The sequence below is a fragment of the Myotis yumanensis genome, unplaced genomic scaffold (assembly GCF_028538775.1).
Source record: "Myotis yumanensis isolate MYYU_CA2020_CCGP unplaced genomic scaffold, mMyoYum1.0.hap1 SCAF_15, whole genome shotgun sequence".
Lineage (NCBI taxonomy): Eukaryota > Metazoa > Chordata > Mammalia > Chiroptera > Vespertilionidae > Myotis > Myotis yumanensis.
In genome coordinates, this window is record NW_027223766.1 from 23,561,512 (window position 1) to 23,586,746 (window position 25,235).

Below are 25,235 nucleotides of genomic sequence, written 5' to 3' on the forward strand. Positions count from 1 at the left end.
GGGTAGTTACCTGAGTTATTTTCTCCTCTCAGATTATCTGTCACCAGTTTTCATTATCTTATTAGTTCTATCTTGTCTTCAGAAACCTTTCCTACATTTTTTCTGCTTTCATGGTTTGTTTTTAATGGGGGAATTGTCTAGTCCTCTTTCACTTGAAGTAAAATTAATTATTTTTTTGTCTGCTAGGAAGCAAAGTCATCAGTTGGTGCACAAGGATGGGAGAGGAAATGTTGGAGGTCTGAGAAACAAAAAGAAGGTATCAATTCCCACAGTGAGAGAGTAAATGGGCTAAAGAATCATAGTATTATTGCTAGGCATTTAAGAGCGCACTTGGAATTTATGATTATTTTTAAAATGGATACCAGCAATGTGGTTATTCTTTTCTTTTTTGTACAGTTGTAAAGGGCACAGATGATTGGTTTTACCTAAGTTCGTGGTTTTGTCAAACGAGTCCAGCATAAACAGTGATGGGCAAGATAGTTGAGTATCTATGCTAGAAAGTGATTAAAATGATTGATTATGAAATGTGATGCAGGTAAGGGGGGAAGAGAGGAGATCTTGGAGGTGAGATATATTGAATAGTGATAGGATCAGTACATTGAAAGTCCTAATGAAATAGATTTCTAAAAGAAGGGAGCTAGAAAGAGGTAGAGCTCAGAAGAAGAATTCATGGAATTGAGATTGTGGAGAGGTTGCAGATATTGATGAGGACAAAATGTGAGGTAGATCCTTCAGAGGAAGCCAATGAGATGAGATGGAGGTCAAATTCCAAAAGAGGAGTTGAAAAACCGAGAGCTAGAATATTGCAAGGATTATCTATGAGTATACTGAAAAGACCAAGAATTAAGACAGGAATTATTTTGGAGTCATAGTGAGCCATGATAAGTGAAAAGATGAAGTGAGAAGAAGAAATGAAAAGAGAAATGAGGAGAAGGAACCTGGGTGTTGGCACATAACAGGAATAATGAATAGTGGTGATAAAACCTCATGGGGTTTTAAGCAGGAAGAAGGAGGTTAAGCTGGATAGCTACTCCACAGGTAGTTTTATAGTAGGGGCTGAGAGAGAAATTACCTGCATCACTTGAGAAAGCTGAAGAGGAAGCACTGTCTATAGGGGAGAATCATATTTCAATTAATGCAAGGAAAGGGAGGACTATTCAGGGGTGAGTTTGAGGATATTCAGGGTTCTTGTGATGAACCATAAAGTCCAGAAAACACAGAGAAAGTTTACATACGATGTCTACGCTGAAAAACTATTGTTGGGAATAAGTAAAATAATGTATATAATATCAAGCATAGTGCCTAGCCTAGAGAATGGGTTTAATGTTAGAGTCCCTTTACTTGAACATTTAAAATACCAGCTTCATATTCTTTAGGGTGAGTCTAAAATGTATCAAGAGAGAAGTTTGGGTAATTTATTTCAGTGTCTTGATAATAAACACTAACCAAGTATACTCACTTTACACACACACACACACACACACACACACACAGTATAACACTGCACAGAAACATAAATTAAAATGACTTTGGCAGCAAATAACAGAAAATACAGCTAAAATGGCTTAATTTATTATTTATGAACTCAAACAACAAAAGGTCTTATGGTAGGGTGACTTCATGTTTTTTTAATTAAGGGGTCAATGACATCATCAAGGTCATAGCTTCATGTTTTTAATTTTTCTATTCTGCCACCTTCAGCGTTTTTTATTGTTTTCTTATGCTGACTCTCTTACTGTGCAAGGTAGCTGATGCAATTGCAGCCAGCACACCAGGTAACCTAGAAGAATAAAAAGAAAGGTTTCCTCCTATATGCGACTTTTCTAACAGTGAAGAGAACTTTTCACAATGACTTCTCCCTAAGCCTCAGTGTTCAGAACTTCCCCCTCACTCACATCTCAGCCAATGATTGCCAGGGCACTGAGGCCACCAGGATTGCATGTGGATTCCCCCTGTGAGGCTGCTGCCTTTTTTCCCATAGGGCATGGTTAGATGTTGAATAAAATTGGGTTTTGTTAGCAAGAAGGAAGTTGAAGAAGAAGTTTAAACAGTTGTTGCTAATATTACTTACAACAGTTACACTGTAATTACCTCTTGACCCCAGACTCACTGTAATCTGTTATTCTTATGTGTAAATATATGCAACTATAATATATAAATAGGCATCGAACATTAATTTTCTATTGCTGCACATCAAATTACCATAAATATGGCTTCTTGAAACAACATATGCTTATTGTCTCAGCTTCCATGAATCAGAAGTCCAGGCAAACTGGATTGTGCCCACATCCAGCTCAGGGCCTCCCAAGGCTGCAAGCAAGGGTTGGTACACTGAGGTTCTCTTCTGGTACTCCTCCTCGAAGTAGATTCAGATTGTTGGCAGAATTCAGTTTCTTGTGGGTGTAGTAATGAGGTGCCTGTTTACTACTACTGGCTGTTAGCTAGGAATGGCTCCCAGCTCTTAGAGCCTGCTGCAGTTCTTCACCATCTGACCCCCATGGACATTTTACAGCACGAGTGTTTGCTTTTTCCAGGCCACCAACAATGCTTCTGATTTCCAATCCTCTCCAGGCGGTCTTACATAATGTCACCTAGACATAAAGGGTGTTACAGAGATAATTTAAGTACTGAGAATTATGTAAGACCCGAGGGTCTTACATAATCAAGAGAGTGAGGGGTCCAGGACTGCAAGAGCCGGCAGGCAGACATCCCCTGAGGGGTCCCAGACTGCGAGAGCGCGAAGGCCGGGCTGAGGGTCCCCTCCTCCAGTGCACGAATTTTGTGCACTGGGCTTCTAGTTTATTCATAAATCGGTGGGTTCTTCTTGTACATTAGGCAGCAAGATCATTTTGAAACTAGCTTTCAGAGTAGATCCTGTTCTTTCATATATTGGAATCATTTATAGAGACCCAGACATAAAGGATGTTACAGAGACAACCTAATATATTGTGGTGGATAGATAAGCTAAAAAGTAATAGAAAAATGCTTCTGTGTTGGCTCTTGTCCCAGTAAGAAAATACAGATATCACTTACCTTTACAATAACTCAACCCACTGAGGAACATCGATGGATTACCATGGCCCCGCCATTGCCTTTTGTTCACCAGCTTCTCTGCTGTATATGGTGAACGTTATTTCAGTGTACCACTGAATGACCACCTGTCTTAAGTGTTATTAGCAAGGCTTTTCTATTTATTTTTATGTGATAGAGTTCATGGAGTTCAGTTATGAGTTGAATTGAGTACCTCCCCAAATTTATATTTTGAAGTCATCATCTAATACCTCAAAATGTGACTTTATTTGGCAATAGGGTCATTGCAGATATAATTAGCTAAGATGAGGTCTTTACACTGGCCCCTAATACAATATGACTGGTGTCCTCATGAAAGGACCACTAGATTAAGAGAACAAGACACACACACAGAGGGGAGACAGTGTGACTATACAGCAAGGAGGTGGCCATCAATAAGCCAAATAGAGAGGGCTCAGAAGGAACCAACACCTTGGTCTTGGACTTCTAGCCCCCAGACTGTGAGATAATAAATCTTTGTTGTGTAAGCTCCCCAGCCTTGGTATTTTGTTATGGCAATCCGAGAAAACGAATACCAACTCCAGACAATGATTAGATGTCTTTTCATTTATATTGCCATGCTGAGTGTTTATTTTTGCCTATGTGTAGACTTCAAGCATTCTCAAAATGTACGTCAGTGAAATATCTGCTTCACTCCATTAGGGTGTGTCTATGAAGCACTAAGGGAAGTGAAGTATTCACTTCTTGAGATTTGTGCATAACCAGTTCCATCTAAGGACAAAGAAAAGCCTAGTGGCTATCTGACATGTCTTTCCTTATTGGCAGTCTCGTCTTCGGCAGTTTCTACCTTTAGTTATTCCATTTAGTCTTCTTTCTTTTTAATGTGGGGAGTAGAGAGTGTATTGAGCCAGTACTAAACACAATATTATAATAGCCTTATTTGAAGTAGTATTTTTATATAATGAAATTACTTTTTCTGGATTAATTTATACCTCTAAAGTCCAGTGGGAGAGAATAAAAGCAGATAGAAAAGGACTTTATGAGATAATAAAGAAATAGTAGAACATTTTCTCTGTAATATGAATCCTATTTTTATATATTACTTCTGTAACATTGGGTAAGTCCCTGAACTATCCCTAATTTCAGTTTATTCATACATAAAATAGATATAGTCCATAATAAGAATCCTTAAGAGATAAAGTAAGATAGTTAATATACACAAGTTTTAAAAATATAAAGTACTATTGAAATGCATTACATTAATAATTATTACATCTATGAAGGCAGAATCTGTATCTTATATTAGTATCAATAAATATTCTTGTCACATCTCCTAGCATATTGCCTTGGATCTGTAGAAAATTCATGCTTATGAAACTAAAATAATCACTGAAAATAGTTGGAGGTTAAGAGAGTCTAGTAATCTACCCTTCTTCCAGAAGTCAACTGAGGTTAAACACAATATCCTTCTATTGCTGGTGGTGAAAGATCTTTTTTTTAAGATTGACATTTTATTTATTTTTAAATTTATTTTTGTTGTAAGTATTACAGATGTCCCCTTTCCCCCATTTTGATCCCTTCCACCTCATATCTGTCCCCCGCCCAAGCCTACCACACTATTGTCTGTGTCCATGGATTATGCATATATGCATATAAGTTCTTTGGGAAGGTTGTGATTTTCAAAGATGTTCCTTCCAATACATTTATCTTATCCCACATTCTATTCTTATAATGTGCCAGCACTCCTCCCACTGGTAGATGGTCTATGTTTCCTCCCCTGTGACTTTCTGACCAATAGAATTCAGTGGAAGGGATGGTATATGCCTTCAGAGCCTAGGTAATAAAAGGATAGTCCCCTTTCTATCCCAGTCTCTCTTTGTCTTTCTATCTCTCTCTCTCTCTCTCTCTCTCTCTCTCTATATATATATATATATATATATATATGTATATATATGTGTGTGTATGTATGTATGTGTGTGTGTGTATATATATATATCTGTCTCTCTCTCTTTGTCTCTCTGTCTCTATCTCCAGACACTAGCCTATGGAAGCCAGCCATGATATTACAAGAAAGCCAAGGTCACATGAAGAGCCATGTATAGATGCTTCATTCAGCAGCCAAGCTAAAGTCGCAGCCTGTATCAACTACAAGACACATTAGTAAGCAGGCCTTTAGTAAATTTGAGTCTCCATCTTCAAGTTCCAGCTGTGGCCCCAGACATCACAGAGCACATATGGGCTGACCTGACCTCACTGTACCCTGTCAGACTTCCTAACTCACAGAAACTGAAAGATTAGAAATGACAACTGTGTTTTGGGGGTGTGATTTGTTTTGTGGCTATAGATAGCCAATACATTGGTAAGACTAGATTAGACAAAGGAGAACCCCTTTACTGCACAAGAATTAACAAGTCACACTCCAAGTTCAAGGTGAAGAAGCTACAGAGGGGCTTTTACTCAACTTGGACTTCTTACTAATAAAAAAGTAATTGAAGTTTATCTTATGTATGAAGAGAACAGGAAAGAGAGAGGGGAAGTGTCCTTATTCCCATGGAGTGACTTTTATCTATTCCCCAATGATTATGTCTACATAAAGTGGAGACTCTTTCCAATTTATGTAGACTCAATCTCAAATCAGATAAGTCACATGTGCCATGGCGAGGAGTGAGAGCAAAAGCAAAAAGAGAAGCAGGAAGTGTTTACTTCTAGGTATGTGCCCTTCCATAGAAATACCAAAATGGGACAAGAGCTCACCGATATTGGGCAAGTAGCATTAAGAAATCAGTAAAGGGAAATCAGCCTGGCCTGCATGGCTCAGTGGTTGAGTGTCGACATGTGAACCAGGAGGTCACGGTTCGATTCCTGGTCAGGGCACATGCCCGGGTTGTAGGTTCGATCCCCAGTGTGAGGCACGCAGGAGGCAGTTGATCAGGGATTCTCTTTCATTGATGTTTCTATCTCTCTCTCCCTCCCCCAACCTCTCTGAATTCAAATATATATATGAAAAGGGAAATCAGACAATTATTTTTAACTCTAATTTAAGAACTCTTTTTAAAAATAGAATGTTTGTGTGTGAAAGAGAGCGAACTTAGTATTTCCAGCACACATTGACCTACTCCTCAGTGATAACTTTTCCCTCTTTTGCCTGACCTACTTCATGTTAAACATCACTAAGATTATGAAAATGAGAGACCTGATTAGCATCAGTAGTGGTCACTGGACCACTGAGAACACATGCAGTGGTTTCAAAGGTAGAGATTGGGGACAGACTAATAATACTGAAATACTGAAAGGTGGACTCTGGTTCTGAGTAATGAGGATGTGGTTTCTAAAATCATCTGATCTGCCCCACCAGAGCTGATACAACCTTTCTTCATGGAAAAAATAAGCATGAAAACACCCCGTGGTTCTTTTAATCTGGTGCTATTTTAAAATTCTATGACAGCATTAATATGTGCCCTTTCCTTTTCATTGGCTTCCCTGGAGATTTAATCCAGAAGTTCCCTGTTTGTTTTGGCCCAACCCCCCCAAAAAAGAAAATGTTTATTTTTTTCTAATGTCTGCGCTGCTAAATTGTCAGCATTTTCACTACTTTCTTATAAGAGGATGAGATTTTGTCCTGCCTTCAAATTTCATTTTAGTTTTTATTCAAAGCCTCTGTATTCAGGGATCATCATCTCATGCAAGAAATATACTGATATTCTCAAAATTGGTTAGAAATTTGGATGGCTGTCCAATTGAGAAATTTGCTATGGTTCTGGAATTTACTTTCTTCTAGATTTGTTCAATTGATAACTCTTCTTTAAAAAACTCAGAAGTGAAATAACGTTCAAACCTTGTACTGTTTATTTCTTCCATAAACAGACATAAGTGCAATGTTTATTGCTATATCATCTAAATCAAAGAGGTGTATCAAACCCTCTAGTGGAAAAGAGCACTGGGAAATGTCTTCATTGATCTTCCCTTGCCACAAATATTTTTCTTTCATTTAACCTAGTCCAAGCCTTTCTTTCAGTCAAAACTTGTGTTGGCCACATCAAATTATGGAGATGCAACTTATCTACTAAAGAATGCTCTAAAGATTACTGAGAATATTATAAGCAATTTCAGCTGCCTGTAAATGTTTCTGGTGGATCATTAAGGTTGACCTTGAGAGCAACCTTAAACAATCTGGGTATTTGTCTCTCATATATTTCCCTGATGGATATGAATATTACTTGCATTAAAAATGATGGATGTTGGCAATTTCATATTAATTGCCACTGGAAAAATATCTTAATACATTTTGATGGGGAGTACTGATGAGAGAGAGAGAGAGAGAGAGAGAGAGAGAGAGAGAGAGAGAGAGAGAGAGACAGACACACTATATTTCAGCTAAATATTTTTCCTGGAGATTTTTGTGTAAACAAGGTTTGAATTGATGCCTTAGAATAGTTGAGAAAAACGTGTCATTGGCAATTGTCCTAGAATTACAAAAAGTGCAAGAAAATGATGAAGTCACCTATTCAACTAAAGTAATCGCCAGGCAGAAGAAAGAAAATAGGACATTTATTCTGCCTCACACTTTTTTGGATCTGCAGCAAAGGAACTGAATCTCAGCAGGTTCTAAAAACAACTAAATTTGTGCTTATTCCCACTTATTCCTAGTACACAGGCATTTATCACTTTATTATGTGCATTCCCCATACAGTCTCTCTGTTTAAAATTAATTAAAGAAACTTCTAAAAATATTCTACAAACTCAGTTTTCACTATTTCCATGTGCTTTAAAGATGGGAATATTGGGCACACTTTGAAGCCCTGTTAGGTGAGTGTGTGTATGTGTGTGTGTGTGTGTGTGTGTGTGAACCTAGAGAACATTCTTCTTACTATGTATTGAAAGAAACTTGGCAGAAGCAATTTTCTTCTAAAATAGTATATGTACATTATGTTTAATCAGTTGTATTACACTTGGTAGACTTACCAAAGACAAGTTATTGTTTGTTCGTCCAAGCAGAATATTTAACATTTCAGTCATATTTCAATAAACTTATTTTTTTCTTTCTCTGAAGGACATACCACATGCTTTCCTTTCAGAGAGCCAACACAGAAAGTAGTCTAACCCTGCGACTGGAGTCAGGGTGAGTGTGTGTGTGTGGGATGGACAGTTATTTGATTATGTGTTCAGTTCAAGATACTGTGGAGTGGATATGAGTTAAATAATGAATCAGCCACTCTCATTTAAGATGACTCGGGTGAAAATCTTTATATTATACTTTCTGTGTACAGAAACAGAAACAAATTTACCCTGTAAAAATATTACTAAGTGTAGGCCCAAGAGATTATTAGTTAAATAAGCAGTTTTCCCCCCTAATCTCTTTAAAAATTTTTTAAAAATATATTTTATTGATTTTTTACAGAGAGGAAGGGAGAGGGATAGAGAGTTAGAAACATCGATCAGCTGCCTCTGGCACACACCCCACTGGGGATGTGCCCACAACCAAGGTACATGCCCTTGACTGGAATTGAACCTGGGACCCTTGAGTCCACAGGCCAATGCTCTATCCACTGAGCCAAACCAGTCAGGGATAAAATTTTTTTTATTGTTGAAAGTATTACATATATCCCCTTCTCCCCCATTGACCCCTTCAAGCCTCCCCCTGCCCTCCACTCCAGGCCTTCACCACCCTATTGTATGTGTCCACGGGTTATGCATATATGCATACAAGTTATTTGGTTGATCTCTTACCACTCACTCACCCTCTGAGATTATTATACAAATGCAAAGACTAGTTCTCATGGAGCATTTTTCAAAACAATTTAATTGAGACAAATATATTTCATGTTTAATAATCAAAATGTCTCCATTTACAAAGAAAGGATGTATTTAGAGCTCACTAGCGTACTAATCTGATAAGAGATTTCCTGGTCTCGTCACGTGGCACTTGAAATACCTCCCTTGGCCCCGTGTTTCTACTCTTCATGTTACCTGGCAGATTTGTAATGAAAATGAGTTCCCAGGTATTTCAGCGGTGCAGGTTTTGCCACAATAGTAGTAAATCTGACCCAAAGGAAGAGACAAGAGCTGTTGATTTTCTTCATACACTACCGACTGACAAATGGATAATTAGGTGTTTTTAGTTTCTTAATACCAAAATAAAATCAACGGTTAGAGAAATTCAATTAGTTGCTAAGTACGCAAATAACAAGAACACAACCCTCAACTCAGTGAACCACAACAAAAGTGTCCATTCAAAGATTGTGTATCAAATAACAGAACTTAAAAATTGCCTAAGTTAGAGACAGCAGGAGGAAGGAGTCTTAAACTACAAGCACGCAGCACTTCTGAACACAAGCAAAATTTCTCTTTGAGTCTTTGTAAAAACTTCTATTGTACCCTCAAAGAATTTCTATCCTAAATAGATACTGGTAGGCGAAAACGTTGTTATTTTAATATCTTCTGCTTACTTTTCTTGAAAATTTCATTTGGGGGACCCCTTATCTGAGTTTTTAAATATATCATGACTAAGAGATTGCATTATTCCCATTATTTAAACAGTTAAAGAATTGATGGGAGATATATGAGTTAGAGAAAGGGATGACTTGAATTAAGATGTGGGCAATTTTAATCAAGACATCCTATATTCAGTAAACTCTGTAAGATCAGTGAAGGGAAAAAATGTATTAAGGTTAATCAGTTTTGAAGAAATGTAACTAGTAGATAATGTGCCCTGATTTTTTTCTCTGTGACAGGTGTAATAAGCACAATCACAGTTCATCTATATTTCACTGGGCATAAATGCAAATTTCACATTTTCACAGAAGAGAGAATTTTATTACATTATATTGATTTAGAAATAATTCATTAACCTCTACTCCTTCTTTTTCTTTACATATCAATCTGTCTCTATTCAAGGTTCTATCTTCATTTTTCAACTGGTTACTGTGAAGTGTCTTATATTTGCAGGCTATTAAGAGACTGTCTTTCATACATGCAGCTTTGTCTTTCTTGGCACAAAGCTGATATTTGTTTTCTACACATTTTCAGATATTGTTTGGGTGTTCAAAAATGCTTGCATATATCCTTGAAGTGGAATATTTTAATGGTCTTACATAATGCAAAATATTTGTTGTATTCTCCACGGGCCACCATCGGTTTTTGAAAATGATTGTTTCTATGTCAGTTTTTCTCCCTCTTCCAAAATCAGGTGTGTATACATATTGAATGATATCATGGGACAGAGTTTTTATGTTAGATCAATGACTTTCAATGGAAGAGAGGTGTTACGATCCGCCCCCAGCTCTCACTGCAGGACACTTGGTGATATATGGAGACATTTTTGATGGTCATGAGTTCATGGACAGAGGTTGTTATAGGCATGTCGGGATAAAGGCCAGGGATGCTGCTAAATATCTTACAAGGCACGCCATCCCTGGCCTCTATAATTACAATTATCTGATCCAAAATATTACAGTGCTTGAGACTGAGAAATCATGTACTAGATGATTTGCCCTGAAGTCTAGAGTGCATTACTTTTTAGAAGTGTGAAATCAGATACAGCTTATTTTTTCTGTGCTTCTGTTTCCTTTTTCCATGAAAGTTGAAATTTGAACACCAAATAAGCATTCAGAGATGTACGAAAATATTTAAGCAGAATGGTTGCCAGATTTTATTTATACAGTAGGTGAATGTTGGAATAATATGGAGAATGTTGAGTGTATACAATAAAACATTATTATACCATGTGACATACACAGAGTGACCTAATATTAGAAAATATGTATGTTGTTTGTTTATTCTTATAGAAAAAGACAGGAAACAAAAGATGTTAGTTATCTCTGGGTCACTTGTGCAGCTAATATGTACTTATTTTTAATTATAAAAATAGGAATGACATTTAACAATCTGATGTGGTCGAGAGAGCACAAACCATGGGCCCTGACAGACCTGAGTTTGCATTCTTACTCAGCTACTCACTTGCTGTATGAGTTTGAGCCTCAGGTTTTTCTTTTTTATTTCTTTTAATTTTTATTTTTATTGATTTCAGAGAGGAAGGGAGAGGGAGAGAGAGATAGAAACATCAATGATGAGGGAAAATCCTTGATTGGCTGCCTCCTGCATGCCCCCACTGGGGATTGAGCCCACAACCTGGGCATGTGCCCTGTCCGGGAATGCTCAACCACTGAGCCACACTGGCCGGGTGAACCTCAGTTTTTTCATCTGTAAAATGTTATGTCCCCTTTGAATGGTTGTTTTGAAAACTAGATGGCACTGTATCTAAGTTATGTGGTAAAATTCAGCTCTCTTTCCTCTTTCTTCAATGAGCTAAGTTAAGGCATTATTAATTTGAGTCTTGAAGGTGCTTACCTTTTTATGTACTTCCCACAGTGACTAATGGCAATCTCAGATCTCAGTCTGGCCCAGAAATGTAATTGCTAATTTCGGTGTGGCTGCAGTGGAGAACTCGGTCTTATGTCATATTCCTATCCCCACCACTACCTTGACTCCCATTTTCAATTCCGTTGATTCAATTCTGTTCAGTTCATCAATTCACTTTAATTCAGTTCAGTTCAATTCAACTCATAACTATTAATGGGGCACTTATCTATTTATATGATAAATATAAATATGAATAAGACAAGATCCCTCTTCATCACAGCCTCACAGCCTGGCAGGCAAGGCAGATGGATATATAAGAAACTCTAGTACAAGGTAGAAAAGAAGTGCAAACTGTGAAGTGAGTGGACAGGTAAGAGAAAGATGGAATCATTTTTGTAAAGCTGAGTCCTTGGTGATGCCATATGATCTCATTTATATGTGGAATCTAATGAGCAAAATAAACGTATGAACAGAATAGAAACAATAGCATGGCTTCTGACAGCTGTCAGAGGGGAGGGCAGAGCGGGAGACTGAATGAAAAATGAAGGGATTAGCCAAGGAACATATATGGATAACCCATAGATGTAGACAGCAGTGTGGTGATGGCCAGAGGGAAGGGGGGTGGAGGCTGGGTGGAGATGGGCAAAGGGGGGCAGAAAATGTGGACATCTGGATAGTGTAAACAATAAAAATAAAATAAAGTTTAAAAATGAATGGGAGGGTTTATTGAGCAAGGAGAATATTCCAGGTGTCCCTCCATGTTGCACGGACACCTTGGAGGTATAGAGTTCATGTGTTTTTAAGAACAGTCAAAGCTCTGCTGTGGCTGGTGTAGAGTAGAAAACTCAAGAAGAATGACAGGCTACAAAAAGAAGAGTTGGGTAGATTAGTGAGGTCCTTGATAATCAAGCCAAGGAAACCAGGTCTTATACTGTGTGTGCAGTGGGGAGCCACTGAAAGTTCTTAATGGGGAAGTGACATAAAAATAACTCTGATGAGTGAACTCAGCAAGATTTAGAACCTATTTCACCTTTTACAAAAGTAGGCTAACTTGCTAGGACACTAAGCATCTCTAAGCAAACCACGTGTTAGTGAGTATTTTTGTAACTTATCAGAATTAAGGAATTTTAGACAGAACTATTTAGGGCAAGGGTAGTATTTTATTCTCTGGTCCTGATAAATATTGGTTGAAGGTATAATGGTAATGATTGAATCCTGAATAAAATTATTATTTCTATCTCTAAAATGATCAGATAGAATTAATCTGAGGAGTTCATCTATTATATAGTGAAGAAATAAATTAATACCAGTGCTTAAATTATTAATTCCAAATTTTCCAAGTGAATAAGTATGACTTGGAGACATACTTTCGAGTATATATATTTCGTGTGGCCAATCTGCAGGATTTATTTTTGAGATTATGCTCTTGGCTCAAACATTGTTAGCATTTTCAGAGAGAAGAAAACCTTACTTTAATAGTTAGAAAAATTAGTCTTTATCAATTCTAATTTCAGTGCTTATGTTATTAAATTTAAAGAATGGCCTGAGGAAGCAGCAGATAAGAGTTTGCTTATCTGAGGAAAATATACCGGACCAGAGGACCTATCCATTTTTTTTAGACGATTCTGTGGAATATGTTGGCCCATTACCAAAATAACGTATTTTAAGAATTATACTTCTTTCTAAGTAGTGGTTTGCCGTCTATTTCCAAGTCTAAGGTGATTTAAATTACATGATTTCTCTGTGCATTTCAAATAAGGTTTTTAATATTTTAGTTTTAAGTAATAAAATGCCATTCAAGTGTGCAATTTATTACTAAATCCATTAATATTTATAGCCAAAAAATGATTTTCCTGAATGACTGAAAATAAACCTCTCAATATCATTTCTTGCCTAGAAAAAAAGTAAGCAACAACAATAAAGAACCTGTGACAGAAATATATTAAGCACATACTTCTTTTTGGTAAACCTCACACATAAACTTTTTTATTAAAATATTTTCTGTAGGATCCTGCACTCTGAAATTGTGAGTTAAGTTTAATTGGTAGATTGAATATTTGGAGATATTTATGTGATGGTGTAGCACTTCGTTAACTGATTTTGGAAACTTTTTTTTGAAATGAACAATTCAACTCAATGAACACACTATTTTACCTATCTAAGTAAGGGTTTGTGATGCCCACTGGCATCCATCATGCATTTTTTTTCATTCAATAAATATATATTCAGGCCTTAATATGTGCCAAACACTTTTCTAGGCACTGAAAATACAGTAGTGGAAAGACATCCTCAACTTCCATGGCCTTATGGAACTTACACTTCAGTGGAAATCAGGAAGTATTTCCTTTATTTTAAATTTATTTTATTGTTGAGAGTGTTACAGATGTCCCCCATTTCCCCGATATGCTCCCCTCCACCATGCTCCTGCCCCACCCCAGGCTTTCGCCTGTCTATTGTCTGAGTCCATGAGTCATGGATATATGCATATAAGTTCTTTGATTAATATCTTTCCTACTTCCCTCCCACCTTCCCTCTGAGATCTGCCAATCTGTTCTAGTATTCCATGTCTGTGGTCCTATTTTGTTCCTCAGTATATTTTGTTCATTAGATTCCACATATAAGTGAGATTCATGTGATATTTGTCTTTCCCTGATTGGCTTATTTCACTTAGCATAATAATCTCTGGGCCCATTCATGCTGTCTCAAAGGGTAAGAGATGCTTCTTTGTACCACTGCATAGTATTCCATTGTGTAAATGTACCGCAGCTTTGTAATCCACTCATCTACTGATAGGCACTTGGGCTGTGGAAAATACAACTCATCTTTTATGTATACCATTCATTCTCATACTCTGTAAACTTTTGATATATCTCTATTGTGTGCCCAGGATTGTATTGCATCATGAAGGCTCTGAATAGAGGAACAGCAGTGTCAACAACTTTGAAGAGTTGGGGATCATTTACTTATTTCTGTCTCCATTCTGGGGCATGTAACTTGCCTCCCTCTTGAATGACCACTATAGCCCACCAGGTCCTATCCCTGCTTTCAGATTGCTAACTCTCACAATCCTGGATGAAAACCACTGTTAGATACCTGTCCCCGAAGACCACACTTACCATGTTACTTTCTGCTTGAGAATCTGATTGCTTACTTATTTTCTGTGAGATCAAGACTTAATTCCAGAATCTGGTATATCAATCAGGGAGGCAGAACTGCTGTCAATCAGAAGCAGAATTATTGTGTGTATTACAAGTGGAGGCTTTTATTTTAGGAATGAGACCTAAACAATTGTGCAAGAAGCTGGGGAAGTGAAAGTCTGGAAGGTGAATTGGAATCTGAAAGAAGCCCCTCAGAAGTCCTCCTGAAGTCAGACACATTCCTGCTGGAGTGGAGCCATGAGGGGAACTGCTGGTGAAGCCCATGGAAGGCTGTGCCTCTGCATCAGGTGGCGGGTTTGAAGTCACTGTTGGTTAACAGAGCTGACAGGTAGGGAGAAGAGCTGGATGCAGAATGGAGGAAAGTTAGAACTTGCCAGGTCCTGTCTGACTCTCCCATCTCTAGAATCTGAATGACTGTCAGAGAGTTCTGTCTAGTGACTCATATCTACTTTCCTAACCTCATGCAAATTTCTCTTTTGGACAGCCCTAGCTTGAAACTATAGAAGAAGGGGATTCAGTGAAGCATGGTTCCAGGCTTGCAAAATTGATATAGTATAATGTTCCCACACAGTGTGATACTATCAGTCTTATTTTTTTCTAATTTCCCAATCTCAGCTGCCCTTTTTCTTCTTTCAGACTGTTTCTTTACTTTGCTTTTTAGTCATCTGACTCACCCTATCACCAGGCTTTGTTAATGCTCTGTGATATATCTGAAAGATGTGTCTACTTTCTCTTTGCCGATATGCATACTTATTTAATTAATCCCATTTAGTTTAGATGATTGAATCCAAGATTACAGAGGGTTTGGGTTTGTTTAGTATTTTAATGACACTTGTGAATATAATCTGTATTTGAAATTCCTTTTTCTACTTTTAAATGACCATATAATTTTTAGAAGGATGTAATTATCAACTTGAAAAAAACATTTGCCCAGAGGAAATATTCATTGATCTTGAAAGGAATAGTTCTGAATGAATGTTGGGAGCGGCAGGGTTGCACTAGATTTAGAGGATTAGGCAATTTAAAAAGGGGAGGATAAAAGCAAATTTGGTAAAGGTATAATATTTTTAAGTATGGTGGGTCTAGACCAAGCCTGTCAAACTCCCGGCCGGCAGGCCGCATGCCTCATTTATGGCATGCCGCCCATCGGCCACGAGTTTGACAGGCTTGGTCTACAGATAGATGAGGAATAAGTGGATGGGATGTTCATCATGTTGTGAAGAAAAGGAACAGGTTGGAAGCCAGGTTTACCAGAAAGTGAGGAGGGTGGTGAGAAAAAGAGCAAGTTGTACAATTGTGTCACTATTCAGAATGACCTTGTATTGCTATCTATGAAAACAAACAAAAATAAGAACGTGGCAGTTGTGCTGTATCACATGACTCCTGCTGGCGCCCTGTTCCACCTGCTTTCCTGATGTTAACTCAGTAACCTGCTCATTCTCCAGAGAGACAAGTGCTCCTTTTACTTCCATTTTGTAAGGAAAATGTGATATAAAGAGATTAAAATTTTCTTGCCTACACTGTCATAGCTAGTAAAATATGGAGATAGGGTATGAATGAAAAACTCCTATGTAAAGTACGGCTTTCTTGTTTGTAGAAAATATTTTGCTACAGGATTATAAAAGAATCATTTTTTACCTTTGGAATCAGATGAAATATCTACTACCTTGTTAGGTTCTATTCTTCCCAGGGTTCATCTTAATTAACCTGGTTGTTCTGATTGTAAAACAAAGTTGTCAATTTTAGACAACATAATCAAAGGTATAATTATAGGGGAAACACCTAAGCATAATAAATGTTCTTTCAAAGATAGAGTAAATGTTTCATCTTCCTTAGGAGTAAATATATCTACTGTTTGAGCCCAAAATGAGGGACCTTATTGAAGGCAAACCTTCGTAACTACTAAATATAACAGCTTATGGCCCCAAATCTTTATTACTAAGTGTAAAGGAAAGGTTTATAAAACTGAAAATATAAATAAAAGTAGAATTTATTGATAAAATGTATAAAATTCTAGCTTTATATACTATATCTATCTTAGCACCTTACTTCAGTCGTATGTGCAGAAGACAAGACAAATTTGGGGAAATTAGTGCAGCTCCAGATGTGAAAATGATTTCATAGGGTTAAAACTAGAATCAATGGAAACATTTTGGGGAAGAGAAGTGCAGCTCCATTTAGATGTAGTCAAATCAATAGAACTAAAAGGTGTAAAACTAACAACAATCAATGAATAGTCTAAATAAGTTTTCACCTAGTGAATTAATAGTTTGAGTCAACCAAATTTTTTTAGCACCACTTGAAGGAGACAGCTTATTATTATTATTATTATTATTTTAGCAAGAATCAAAAAGATTAAATGAAGAATAAAACCTTACCAATGGAATAACTTTTTTAGGAACTGCAAAAAAAAGTCCTCATTTTAAATCCCCCACAGTAGTTATTTCAAATTTACTCTTTAAAAGGGTCCAGTGTGCTTTTCCCAAATGACTTCATTTCGTTCCACACTTTCAAATACCATCTGTATATATGCTGATAAGTCTTACGTCTGTTTCTCATTCAAGATTTATCACCTGAGTTCTAGATTCCTATATCCAAGAGCACTCTGGATATCTGTAATTTTTCTGTCCCACAATCACTGCGATCTGAACAAGCCCAAAGCAGAAATAACACTCCCACATTCCTAATAGGCTCTTCCTCTTCTCTTCCTCACTATAACACAATCCTTCCGTGTTCAATTAGGAATTTTGGCAGTCATCCCTAATTCTTCCTTCTCTCTTAATCTTCACAAACAATCAATAACCTAATCATATAGTTTTTTGCCTCCTATCTATTATTTTTATTCCATCTCACTCTTTATGCTCTAAGTCAGTGGTTCTCAACCTTCCTAATGCCGCGACCCTTTAATATAGTTCCTCATGTTGTGGTGACCCCCAACCATAAAATTATTTTCATTCCTACTTCATAACTATAATTTTGCTACTGTTATGAATCGTAATGTAAATATCTGATATGCAGGATGTATTTTCATTGTTACAAATTGAACAGAATTAAAGCATAGTGATTCATCACAAAAACAATATGTAATTATATATGTGTTTTCCGATGGTCTTAGGCGACCCCTGTGAAAGGGTCGTTCAACCCCCAAAGGGGTCGCGACCCACAGGTTGAGAACCGCTGCTCAGGCAGCTATTAATCCGATCTCTCCTCATCTTGATTGTAGGGATGGTCTTTCTCTAAGCACCCTTTTGCATAATGGCTTTCTTCCCTCTAGTCTATTTTTCACAATGCCAACAATTAACCGGCTTGCTTCAAATGCATCCATTTGACTTCCCTTCTAAAATTTACCCCGCTGCAGGGCAACAGGATAAAGCCTATGCTCCACGGCACGTCAGACCCAGCCCTTCTGGATCTGGCTTCCGCAATAAGCTCAGCTCACTTATTTCCATGTCCCGTTTGAGCCATGCTCGTACTAACTTTTAGTTCCTTCAATGCACTATACTCACCCCTGCCTCCGTGCCATTGAGCTTTCCCTATTTGTGCCTGTAACGTCCTCCCTCCCCTTTTCAAATAGCTTTTCCAGCTCACTATGCAAGCCCAAGCTTACTCTGAATTCTCCATCTCCATGACTTCACTAAGGAGGTCATACTTCTGACGTGCCAAGTGGTATTGGAAAAATGTTATTATTTAAATGTTTTTATTTCTTTAATTAATACTAACCTTAAATAGTTTTGTTCATTGGTGATTTTTTTGTAGGTTTCAAAAAGATGACTTGTCTGTGTTCCTGGTAGGTTATGACCTCCTAGAGGTGAGGAACTGTGATCATATTATCTCAGGGTTGGAGGAACCATCAGAGACTTGCTTTAGTGATATCTGAGGGACAATGAGAATTTCTAAATGAAAAAGCAAAACAACAGCAGTAAGAGAAAAGGTAGCTGGAAGTCTTATTAGTGTTAAAGTATTGATATAAGTATCAATTGGTCCCACAAATACTTTTAAATACTACATATTTATCATTATACTATGTATTATGTATTAAATTGATTATTTTGTTTTTGTGTACCACTAAGACTTAATTTCAGAGGCTTTTTGGTATTGTTTGCTTCATAACACTCCCCAAAGAGATATGTAGGCTTCCAGCAGACCCTGAACATCTGTCTATTCATGAAGCAGGCCAGTCCCTTATATTTCAGAATATTTACCAAGAAGTCATGCTTCTGCATTTCTGTGGAAAAGAAAAACATATTCACAATTTTAGGCCAAGCCATACAACATATCACTGGAGCTGTTGCTCCTATTCTTGTTAAAGTCCGACAACAGTCTTCAGAGATGGCCTATTGCAACCTTTATACTTTTTGTTAGATGCCTTAATAAATTTTTGAAGATTTATAAAACCATTTGAATGTATACACTGCACCTTTTAAGGAGACAATCACTTGGTCTGTAAATATCTTGGAATAGCTCTTATAAATAAAGAATATTCAAAACAGTCAAACAATATTTAACTCTTTAGCTAGAGGCAAAATTCAGAGCTTAGAAAGCTAATCTCACATATTCAGTAAGTATATGTGCTTCTTATTACCCATGTAATAAAATGTCACAAACTTGGTGGTTTAAAACAACACAAATTTATTATTTTATAATCCTAGAGGTAAGAATTCCAAAATAAGTCTCATTAGACTAAAGTCAAGGTGTTGACAGAGCTGGTTCCTTCAGTAGGCTGCAGGGGAGAGTCTGTTTCTTAGCCTTTTCAGCCTCTAGAGACTGCCTGCACTCCTCGGCTTATGGCCCCTGCCTCCATCTATAAATCCAACAGCATAATATCTTCAAATCTCTGTTTGTCTCCATCATATCTCCTGTGAACCTGACCCTCTTGCCTCCTGTACAAGGACCCTGGTGATGATATTGGGCCCGCAGGCTAATCCAGGGTAGTCTCTGATCTTATGATCCTTAACTTCATTATATCTGCAAATTCTTTTCTGCCATATAAGTTAACATACTCATATATTTTGGGGATTAGATGGTGACATATTTTGGGGGAGCATTATTCAGCCTACTACCGTGGGTATTTTATAATAATGCCTATTTGGTGATAAAATCCTAAAAATGTTTTTCAACTAGTAAACCTAAATGTCATGCATCAAATATTAAAACCTATTTTAAGAAAAGGAAGAAGAAAAATCTTTCTTCCCATATGATTACTGAGAGCCAAGTATGGAACTGTTGTGTACTGCAAAGCAAAGAGGGTCAGACATAACATGAGAGAGACCCTGAAAGCGGAGAAGGGAAATCTAAGCAGGAGTTTTGAGAACTAAAGTAAGACCATGCAGTACAGAGGCTATCATAGAACATGGTAAAAAATACTTTTGCATTCAGACTTTGCTTAACAGATGGACCCTTGGCAACATAAGATTGACACTAATTTGTATTATGAAATTTATGCTTGAAAGTAAGCTATTGCTATGTGTTTAGTTAAACAGAACAAATTTACATGAACCCTTCAAGTACTAGGTTGACTCTATCATGCTGGGACCCAAGATGGTTCCCCCTGGTTGATATACAAGAATTCCAGATGTTTGCAAACCCTAGAAGCTTAAATCACATTTCTGTAGCCTTTCAGGAATACATGTTCAGCTTGGTGAGCCTGCTTCTGCTCCTTTAAAAAATAAAGTGTATATGTTTAGGAAACCTGGATCCTTACCTTGTCATATTTTTGTATTTGTAAGCTAGTATTAGTTTCAGAAAGAGATGAACAGCATAAGAAAATATTAATGTATAATGCATAATCAATCACAGATATGCCAGCAAGGACAGCATCATTTTGGACTGGCAACAAGTGTCAGAGGTGATTTGCATAGGAAAGAGAGCAGCTACTGACCCTACTCACCATGCCTATGAACACTTGTTGGAGTTGCTTATTATAAACTAGAGGCCCGGTGCATGAATTCGTGCACCAGTGGGGACCCTCGGCCTGGCCTGTGGGATCAGGCCGAAACTGGCTCTCTAACATCCCCCTAGGTGTCCCAGGTTGCAAGAGGGTGCAGGCCAGGCTGAGGGACCCCACCAGTGCACAATTGGGGCTGGGGGGGGGGGGTGCGGAAGGTTGGCCACCTGGGGAGGGACTGTGGGAGGGCTCCAGGGCATGTCTGGCCTGTTTCACTCAGTCCTAATTGGCCGAACCCCAGCAGCCAGCTAACTTACTGGTTGAAGTGTCTTCCCCCTAATGGTCAGTGCACATGATAGCAAGCAGTGGAGCAGCCTTAGCATATCATTAGCATATTACGCTTTGATTGGTTGAATGGACAACCAGATGACTGGACACTTAGCATATTAGGCTTTTATTATATAGGATTCCAAAGGGCTAATGATTAAAAAGAAAAAAATTATTTAACTGATAATCTAGTTAAAAAGTAAAGGGTCAAAGAATCTCCTAGTGCAATGGTCTGAGTTTTAACACCTAGCATCCATATTTTGAAGTATAGCCTTGTGCAAATATTTTCAAATAAATGTCCTTTCTCTTATATAATGTTTGCAACTTATTGTAAAGATGAACACATCATTCTTAGCTTAGTAATTCCTTTAAGTAGCAGATTCTTTATTTTTATTTATTTATCCTCACCCAAGGATATTTTTTCATTGATTTTTTAAAATTTATTTATTTATTTATTTTTTAGAGAGAGTGGAAGAGAGAGAGGGAAAGACAGAGAGAATACTGATGTGAGGTCAACACATTGATTGGTTGCCTCCTGCATGAACCCAACCAGAGCTGGGGCCGGGGAGGAGCCTATGACTGAGTTATATGCCCTTGACTGGCATCGAATCTGGGACCCTTTGGTCCGCAGGCCAACGCTCTATTCACTGAACCAAACCGGCTAGGGCTCTTTATTTTTTAATATCTAATGTATAGTAATGAAATGGATTCCCAAATTATTTCAGTAAGGCATCTTAGAGATAAAGATTTTTATGAATCTAAAATATAAATTGATTTTTTACTAAACAAAAATATAATGAAAACTCTTAGAAGTGGTGTCACTAAATTTTGGATTCACAAGTTAAAATTGAGATGTCCATTGGGCTTAAGAAAAAGCATAGGGAAACACACACACACCACCACCACACACACAGGAAGTGCTTTGAAAATATCCATAAAATAACACAGTCATAGAATTTTAGAGATATAAGAGATCATAAAAAGAGCATTTAGTTTAAACCCTTTATTTCCAGATGAAGAAACTAATATTTAACATTGTTGCTAATAAAATTTTCAGAATATTGAAGCAATGTGTGAAATGGGAGTATATTATTAAAAAAGTAATCCTCAAAGTATAACAGCTACTGAAAATGAAGAAAAAAATTTAAGTGCTTATTAAATTCTAAGTAGGTGTTTAGAGGTCTGGAAATTTTAAGAAAGAGCTTAGAGATTTGGAAAGACAGAAGTTTGAGGGCCAAGAACATGACTTTGGATTAGTCACTGAAGGTTTTGTGAGGCTTGGTGAATATTTTCACCATTCATCCAGAAGCCTAATCCAATATTTGCTCCTGTCAACTGTAACTGAGCTTGCCAAATGGTCTTCCAAAACCCTAGTAAATATTAGTTAGTATTCTACTTACTTGCAAGTTTGATTGATAGACATGTCTTCTTTAACTTACATTTTCCTGCTTCTCAATGAGTTGATCATTATTTTTATATTTATTTACTATTTTATTCTGTGACTTGAGTGTTTATATTCTTTAAGCCTTTTTCTACCAGTTACTGGCTTAATTAATTTGTGTGTGTGTGTGTGTTTTCTACTATGTAAAAAATATGACAAATCTCAGAGAGAAGGCAGGAGTGGTGTGGGTGGGGAGAGATTAAACGAGGAATTGATATGTATATATGCATAGCCTATGGACGGACACAGGACAATAATGTGGTGAAGGCCTGGGGGGGCAGTGGGGGATGGAGGTGGTCAATGGAGGAAACAAAGGGACATCTGTAATCCTTTCAACAATAAATATGAATTTAAAAAAGAATATTGATTTTTATGTTTTGTACGTTAAATGTATATCCTAAAGTCCGTAATTTCTATTTTAGTTTTTTTTAATGGTAATTTTGGTTTTATAGAATTTAAAATTTCAACATGGTCAAATTTGCCAATATAATTCTCTACAACTACTGAATTGTAGGCCCTACTCGGAAAGACTTTCCACATCCCTAGTAAAATTATTCTCCTATGTTTTCTTATACTATATTTAAGGTTTTGAAACACATATTGTGTATTTTTTGCTTCATCTGGAACCTGGTTTTGGTTTTTGAATGGTATGATATAAAGCTGGAGTGTTTGAGACACGCATCAGTTGGGGTTATGCTGCTACATACTGGCTATGTCTTAGTTTATGACAGTGACTACAATAGACTGATAAGTGGTGAACAGTTTGATATATGGTCAGATCAGTTAGAAGTATTAGAAACCAGGGCAGTAACACTAACTTGAAAAAGAGACCCGGCATCTCTGCTTTGAGCTGCTTTGTTTGAGGAAACGCTTTCCTAAGAAGTAAAAAAATCTGGCTGTTTTGTGCTTCTGCTTGTTCCCAGAATGCTGGGGAACATTGTGATTAAGGGGCCATTCATAGCGTTAGTCTGAATTTAGCTTAGATTTGTTCAATATTTATAGTAACATTGTATTAGATTTCCCCTAAGACAAAAATGGAGGAAGTTCTGGGTATAAGCATATAGGTATGTGTAAGTATATAAGCAGATATAAATTGCTTCTGTGTAACTTGTTACATCTTCCAAGAGACATCGGAAGCTTCCGTGGCCTTGCTATTAGAATGTTATTCCAGGAAACGCAAATGAATTCTGCCTCATCATTGCAGATACAAAGAGATTCTCACAAGTGAACATATATGCAATTGTACTGAAAATATCGTTTTCCTACGTAAAGATGACACTGTCTTTGTGAGATCAGGAACCTAGCCCCTATCTTGCCAAATCTGGAATATACAGTAGAAGTTAAGAATTTATAAGCAGGAAGAATTTTCTGCTTATGAAAACGTTTGGCGTTGTGGGAGGGATTCTTCTCTCTAACAGAAGCAGAGGGACCTCTCAGGAATGATTCTTGTGGCCGAGAAGAATCATGAGCGGTCTGAGGCCCACTGGCTGGTTCATAGAAGGCACCCAGAAGTGCTCCTTAAATGAGTGATAAACAAACAGCTTCTCCACATTTGGAAAAGAGAATATAGGAGAGAGAAGCTTTTTTTTTTTAAAAAAAAATTTTTAATGGTAAAAACAAAAGCGTAGGTCAGTTGAGGGGAAAAAAAAAATTGACATCCAACACAAGCCTTTAGGTTCCAAGATTAGGGATGCCACAAAGCTTGACATCTGTATGCCGAATCACTGCTCTTGTTCTGGCTCTTAGATTGTACGTATTTTCTAAGACTGTTTTGGCTCCTGAGGATTCTGCATATACAGGGGTGGGCAAATATAGGTGTACAGTTGGGAACACCTGAAACACAGAGTTTATTCTTGTATTATTAACTATTCTTATACTTATGAACTATTGTATTATTTATCTGTATTATAACTGTCTACCTGCTTTGCCCACTGCTGCATGCTGTTCACCTCTGCCTTGTCTGAGATCTCGCAGGCTGAAGAAGAGCGTCGCCCTGCTGTGCACGCAAGGAGGCTGTGCAGGGCACAGGTGCAGCTAAAGAGCATCCTGGGACTTCTGATCTCCCTAGCAAAAGGAGCTACTCAGTTATTTATTTATTTTGCCTCAAGGAGGGAAATTGTAGTCATATTCTTAACACTAGGATGGCTTAATATATTCTGGCTTGTGCTAAGACAAATGTAACATTTTAATAGTTTGGATCTCTCCTCAAATTGTTGATAAAATAAACAGAGTACATCCCAGAGAAACTGTATAGGTGCAATGCAAGAATAGGGAATGGCTTTCTGCTTCATACAGTGAAAGTATGTGGGAAGTATCTACCCAGCTCATCATGTCGGCTCCATGTGCACTAACTAGAATTTTATGTTTGTCCCAGAAGTAGATGGATGCTCATTGCAACGCTAATCTCATTGTTTTGTCGTTTGGCTTCTTGACACCTATCTTTAAAATGGTGTGTGTGTGTGTGGATTAAACATACATTTCGGTTCTTTTTATAATGAAGGTAAAACTGATACCCTGTGCCTAGTTATAAAGAATAGCAAAGCAGTACGGATCAGTGTATCTATTCTTCTCTGTGACAAGGAGTGATTTATAAGAACATGCCACGCTGAGCACATGCTCTATCTAACAAGGGCGTTATTATTTAAGTGAACCATGCTAGATCAAATTCCAAGGAAAGTTTTGAAAACTTTAATTAAATTTTATAGGATGGTTTCTGTTTCTGTTTTACTTGAATGTATGTCTGCCAGTGCCACACACTAAAGGGCCATAACACTTAAATGAATTTTACCATTGAAATTCATGATTCAAAATATTTATTTGATACTTTGTAATTTTTATTTTCTTCCTTTTTAAAATAATTTTTTCTCTTTCTTAAATTTTACTGATTTTTTAGAGAGGAAGGGGGGCGGAGAGAGAGAGAGAGAGAGAGAAACATCGATTGGTTGCCTCTTGCACACTCCCTGACCAGTGATCAAACCTGAAACCTGGGTATGTGCCCTGACCGGGAATCAAACCCTCAACCTGTCTGTGTAGGGGA